Source organism: Betta splendens, chromosome 2 (genome assembly GCF_900634795.4).
Source record: "Betta splendens chromosome 2, fBetSpl5.4, whole genome shotgun sequence".
Classification (NCBI taxonomy): domain Eukaryota; kingdom Metazoa; phylum Chordata; class Actinopteri; order Anabantiformes; family Osphronemidae; genus Betta; species Betta splendens.
The window spans coordinates 20,327,737-20,335,008 of NC_040882.2; positions in this window are offsets into that span (position 1 = coordinate 20,327,737).

The following is a 7,272-nucleotide window of genomic DNA, read 5'->3' on the forward strand; positions in this document are numbered from 1 at the left end:
ATAATTAAATAAACGGAATATAAAACGGAAACGTTTCAAGCGTTTTCTGTTTATATTTTGTAAATAAAAATAAACCCGGTGAATAAAAACAATTCTGATTCTGAAAGCAGCTGATCAACTTGATCCTGCCTTGCAGGCAGCAGCAGGGTCAGCGAGCCCATGCGTCCCACCCCACAGAGTGCGTCGGTGATGGCCCTCTTTACGTAACAAAAGCGGCTCTTGGCAGGGTGCCAGCTGGAGCGTGGCGGACAAGTGATCACCCAGCCGTAGTTAGGGGTATATGTAAAGGTGTACGTCCCTTAGTAGTTCTAGTGTTAAAACTTTTATATGTCTATTTAAGAGACTGTAAGAAGTCATTGGTACTGAAATGCTCTCCTGAAATTTGGGGTGGAGTCTAATGCAGCATAATGACAAACAAATAAACAAATAAACAAACAAATAAATGAACAAACTGTATCTGTTATAGATGAATATGGTTAAGCAAGGATAAGTACACAGATCAAGTACTGCAATATCATCTGTCTTTCACTCTAAATTAGCTATGGCTTAATATGTTACTGATGTGTGGGAAGGACGTTAGCCAGAAGAGGAACTCTGCTCTGGGCAGCTGGACCCCTCTCAGACCGAACCACATGCTAAAGACAAAGCACAAATCCACATCCAGTATGTACTGTAGCAGCACAGAGTGCCTAAGAGGACACAAGTAAACACACTAAGCTGCAGCTTCCCTGGTGACTTAAAAACAACCACCCACATCTTTTAACACAATGACAAACAACCATGCGCACACACACACACACACTCACACCTACAAGCAATCAACCTGAACGCGTGTCTGACCATGGGAGGAAGCCGGAGAACCCGGAGAGAACCCCTGGGCACGGGGGAGAACGGGGGGAACATGCAAAACTCCACACAGAGTGTGAAAAATGACGCTGGACATATGATTCGCTTTATCTACTTTTCTTTGACCTACTGTGTTTTTATATGAGTGTTAACAAAAGGCCTATTGGCTTTTCTGGCCTCCCGATACAGGAACACCCTTCCTGACACGCATGCACACTTGCTCACCTACAGTAGTTATCTCCATATCAGCATTCTCCTCATACTACACCCGTTTTCCCTCCGTCCCCCTATTCTCTCACACACACACACCAACAACACATCCATCACTGTGCTGTCAGAAAGCCTTCACATCAACAGCGCTGCCGTTCTCCCAACTTCTCCTTTATTTTTGCTCCACATACTTTCTGTTTTCTTTGGAGCCAGCCAGGAAATGATTTTTATAAAGCTAGAAAGCGCACACAGAAAAACCCAAAACATCCTGAAGAGACTAAGTGGGGCCAGACAGGCACTCAACCTGACACACACACACTTTTTTTAAAGAGAACAATACTACTGTTTCAACCCTGCTGCCCCAACTACCGGCCATTGGAAACGGGGAATTTCAGAATCAGTGGGAGTGGTGGTGTCAGAATACCTTGCAGGGCACCTAAACAATGCAGTTATTCCTACAATAAAGAAACAAACATTATTAAGCTTTTGATAAGGTCTTTAAAGGAGCCTCTGTGGCACAGGGGGCTTGTTGCAGGAAGCTGAAGGAAACAGCCCGTGGAGAATGAGAAAATGGAAAGCTGCTGCTTTTCCATGCACAGCTGACGTGGAGAAGCCAATCGTGACCACTTATACAAATCATTTCTTTAGAAAAAGATTTGTTAACATCATCTAGTCCAAGAACACACTACAAATTAACAATATACAGTATTATAGTGACAAGGTGTGCATGTTTAACATGTTTTTCTTCTCTTAATCTGAATCTCTCATGTAATAACACATCAGTTCAGATAACTGTGAATAACATCAGATTTAGAAAAGTACAATAAAAAGGAACATCAGATCCAAGACAAACAGGCCGAAACTCTCTCCAAAGAGGCTATTTTCTGAAAACCACACAGAAAAAAAGGATTTCCATGAATGCAAACTCGGGGCATCATGAGAATGATGGAAGCGCTGGCAGTGAACTACTCACACAGGACCCATAAATCACTGAGAGGTTTTATAAACCTTTGTGAAATATTAACCAAATGTCATCTTATATCTGCTATTTTAGATATTTTAGACATGTTAAATCATTTAAAAACACATTTATTTGGGGGCATGTAAGGTTTCTGTAACATGGCGGTGGGCACGGACATAAACTTGACTGGAGGTCCCTGTATTGGCTGCATGAACCTCGCTTGGAAAAGTTTCAGATACAATATATTGTAGACATTAGGACACACATGTGATCCCAATTCCTGTCAGTACCTACAGTTATTTTATTAGGAACAGGAGACGTGTTCCATGAGTTTATGGATGTGGCGATGCAGTAAAATGGTGGTGCCACCGATTCTGCTACATGAAACACGTACAACATGTCTGGTCCGTGGTCGATATCAGACCTCCAGGAAACATTTGAGACGGTTCAGACTAAACATAGAACCGCAAAGAGGCTGCTAGTGCTAAACAACTCTCAAAACATACCTTCTCTAAGTTATTGAAACATGGCGTCTGCTGAGCTTTTTAATGTGAGAACCCATCCAGGTATTGTCAGTTCAACAAACATAACACAAGCCATAAACACACAAAATTAACCACAAACACATTTTCTGGATGAGAAAAAAAAGAAAAAAAAAAAGAAAAGCCATAAAATACATGTTCTGACATATAAATTACTATGCTAACCTGACACACAGATGCACTATAGCATTTTATAGCATTAGCGCTATACAGAGAAGACACCATACATCAGGAATGTGAATGAATGGCTGATGGTCAAATATGCACTATGCAGGTGTTAGCACATATTACAGGTTAGTTAAATAAAAAAAATACAGCAAGCACATACATGTTTCAAACGCAATACTGCAGAAATAGCAGTAAATAAATATTATCTTAAATATAGTGAAAGTATCAGAAGCTCCACAACTACGTTTCATATTATGGCAAGAATTAAGAATAATAATTATTAACAGTAATAAGACTGTATTGTATTATTTTTCTTCTTACAGCTTCAAACAAGTGTTGCAGTAGTAACCTAGCTAACCTAGCTAACAAGCTAGCGCTAGCTTAGCATTAAATAGTTTAACGTTTCTACATTTTCTATGACGTTAAAGCTACTTTGTTAGCTATACTGACATAGCAAAATTGTGTCTTGCTACAGACACAAACGTTTACAACATTTTTACCCTACACTAAAAATATCAAAATCCGAATTTAGCTGGTTCACCTACTGGACACCTGACACGCGTCCCTCAGCAGCATTTACCAAACGGCGTCATCTAACATCATCTGCATCTAACGGCATTATCTAGGGCATTAATATTAAAACAATAGTTTTGGTTTGTCAGATTAGATACTGTATGAAACAAGAATAGTGTTCAATAATAAAACAACCATTTTAAGGTGCTCCGTTTAAAACGCTAGTGTCACATTTTTACACATTTTGGCTGTAACACTAAACGTGTGGAACAACATCAACACGGCTCGTCTCTGTTTCCATAAGTGCCCACAATGCGCAAACAATAAAAAGCCACGTGGGGTTGATATCAAAGCGACCCATGGAAGAATGTCTGCGCTTGGCTGGGTCAAATGTCAGGCATTCATGCTGGGAGGTTATAGAAAGAGCCCGGCTTCTACAGAAATAGGATTAAATTGCAGCTTGGGGGACATAAATTGGCTCATCGCACTGCGTGACCTTGAGCGAAGTTTCCAACGCACCACAGAGGAAATGTTCAGCAGTGGAACAGCCTGTTGGACCGACACCAATCTGATTTCATCTGCAAACAGGCCTCGAGTTCACTGGCGATGGCGCTGAGCAACCTCTCAGTCTGACAGCGTCTGGTCCAGTACGTGATGCTTCTGGAGTTAAGTTCAAACCACCAGAAACAGTTGACCGATACGAACCATCATTTAGAACCTCACTCCCCATTTCCTACGGCTCTGGAATCAATCACACCCTTCTCACCTCTTTACACTTTAAGGTTCTTCAACATTTCTGCTTTACGAGCCATTAAAGTGAAGCGGCGCCTGCACTTGTCACCCTCTCTGCGGCGTCATTTGCAATTCAACCACAGGCCGACTTCCAGCCGAGGTCCAGAGGCCCGAACCGCCTCACAATGTCATGCAGAGTCGAAACCATTTGGGCTTCAAACACGACAAGGAATTTGGTTTGTCATTACCTGACCTTTCCCCAGAAATGAGTTCAGGTTCAGTTCAAACTATTTGATTACCAGTTCAGTTAGTTCTGCAGGGAGAAATCAGTTCTCGAAAGCCCGTCACAGCAGTTCCCCAGTGCCATTACAATATAAACACATCTTCAGGCTGCAATCGTTCTTCTCTGGATAAACTGTGGTGATCTGTGGGAAACCAGGAGCCTGATTATTTTTAGTTTTTATTTACCTGACAAGTAGTGCTGCAGTAATAGAAATCCCTTCCAATGTGTACTTGGCTTCGGCGAAAGGTCAGAGTTTTTATTTAGTCTTAAATGAGCAGTGGAGGAGACAGAAAATAGCAAGTGGAGCTGTGGGAACTTCCACATCATAACCTCAGGTGAGGCCAAGATGGCGGAGAAGCCACACACACTGGGGAGCAGATTAGATTGCATTCCTTGAAAGACACACACACACACACACACACACACACACACACACACACACACACACACACACACACACACACACACACACACACACACACACACACACACACACACACACACACACACACACACACATCCTAAACATTTGTTTGCTCTGTCCAGCCCTCTGGTAAAAGCCCTTACAAGCTCTGAAGCTCCTTCCTCACACATACATAACTCTCACATACTGATAGAAAAGGTAAGTGGTGTAGGATGACACCCTGAATTGGCCCATTACCACACTGAAATGTTTTTGGGCTTTGTAATGTGCACCGAGACAATGGCAGGCCTGGGAACAGGTAGACATCACAGAACATGAGAGAAGCCATGAGGTAAGCAGTGTTAGAAGAAGAAGACACCTAAAAGAAAAATAGGTATAAAAATGAAGCATAGTGAAAATAATGTCAAAGTGTGTGTGTGTGTGTGTGTGTGTGTGTGAGGTGCGAGTATGCAGAGGCCACAAGCAGGTCGGTAACTCGAGCCCCATGTGAAGCCTCAGCTACAGGAACTGAGCTCAGGAATACAGTCATTACCAAAAAGCTACAGTACAAGTCACTCACATTCCTTGATGCACACACACACACACACACCCAGAAGTTCGTTTGGTGGCACGTTGCTGCCAACCACGCACAAAAACTGAATCCATATGCAAACACCCACTCACCTTTAAACACACGTTATCTCCATTTCAAATGCACTAATTTGACTTCTCACAGAGATTATGTGGCGAATGTGACTCAGACGGTGAGTCAAGAATGACTACATGACTCCTAGGCGGCAATGCTACAAGTGCTTATAGCAATCAGCATTAAAACATTGTGTTCATAACACAAGGCTACAAACGTTACTTCAGAACCTGCCACAGCCCGAGTTAGTGATTTGTCTGATGGTCGGCCCCAAGTGACAAACAATGTATTAGTGAAGTTACAGTTGCTTGAAACAGCGGCTGTGGCTCAGCGGCTCCCAGGCCTCTCGGGGACTGTGGGTTCGTGCCCAGTCGGCCTGTTCGGTAATAGATCTGCAGCGTGTGGGGTTATGTGTGAATTATCTGCTGCGGTTTGGAGTCCATCCGTACAATTATCTGTAACAAACACATTATTAAACGGGTTTTTTCTCTGGCAGTGACTCAATCAAGTAAATCACAGTGAAAGCCAAGGCTAATTCATTCACTGGATCTGTCATCTGGAAACACATTCATCAGTAAAGACATTATTCATGCAGGTGGGAAATCAAAACGAACAATGCTCCGTTTGATTCGACGCACTCGAGATTCAGGTTTGTTGAAACTATGTCTGTGTTGGTTCATGACAGCAGATCTGACAGAACATTAATTATTAACCAATTAACCTTGAGTCTGAAATACCCAATCTGTTGAAAATGTCTAACATATATAGGCATATATATATATATATATATATATATATATATATATATATATATATATATATATATTTATAAAGACAAGTCTAACAACAATAAGCAGCACTGAAGTAAGAATTGTTTTCTAGGCACTGAACAATCAGAGAAAATGTCATTCAAATGTTTGGGTTCAAATGATGTAAACACAAAGCCAATGTATTATATTAAAAGCTTATATTTCATTTGTGTTGATAAAAGATGATATGGTTGTTACGTTAAAAACATGCTTATCTACTGTATATTATAATGCCTCTGTATGAAGCAGCCCCTGTGGCTTAATGTGCTTATCTGCAGCACCACAGTCAATGTGATACATTTAAAAAATTGTGTTTTTATTTATTTTATATTTATATTCATTTGCAGTCATAATTTTCCCCACAGAACCTAATTTTGGGTTTACAATAACCCCTTGGGGAAACATCTGACCCTTGGTGGTGAACAGTTTGAGGACCGTTTTTGCTGAAAACAACACTGTGAACAGTAAAAGCAAAGCCATGCAATGAGTTTAACAATGCTAAAGTCAGGTGGACGTTATTTGTGTCTCATCATTACAAATGTGCTGTGAAAGCGTCTGAAAGTTTGAACTACAGCTGGTTCAGTTCGACACTGCCCTATTTTACTGCCTGCTCGGAGCAGCTCCCAGGTTCCACACAGTGGAAAATCAGTTCAGTGGATAAATAAAGAGCTCGGAGACCTGGACTGAAAAACCAACTCCCTGCTAGAGAGAGAGGCCCAGACGCGCTGACCTGCTGAACCTTCAAAGTGTTAAAAATAGTGCAGAATAACATTATTCTGTTTATGATGGAGAATTAGCAGAGAACTGGGTTGTGATATAATGTTTCAAATTTCATGAGCTGCTGTTCTCAGGAACCATCATGTGGGTTTAATAGTTGAATTTCAGTTTCACACTAGAGATGTTGTCTCTCTCTCTCTGCCCCTAAGATGACTGCGAAACACAACTCCCACAATACAAGGTTTTTTATCTAATTAGCTTAAATTAAATCTGCAACTCATATCAGACAGAGAGATGAGGAGGCGGGTTTTCTGTAGACGCCAATTAAAAAATTATAGTAACAAATGGAATGAAAGCATTACTTACTTACTTAAATAAATGACAAGGCAATAAATCAGACACCAAAGACCAACAAGTCAGTTGAAATAATTTAGTAGGACAA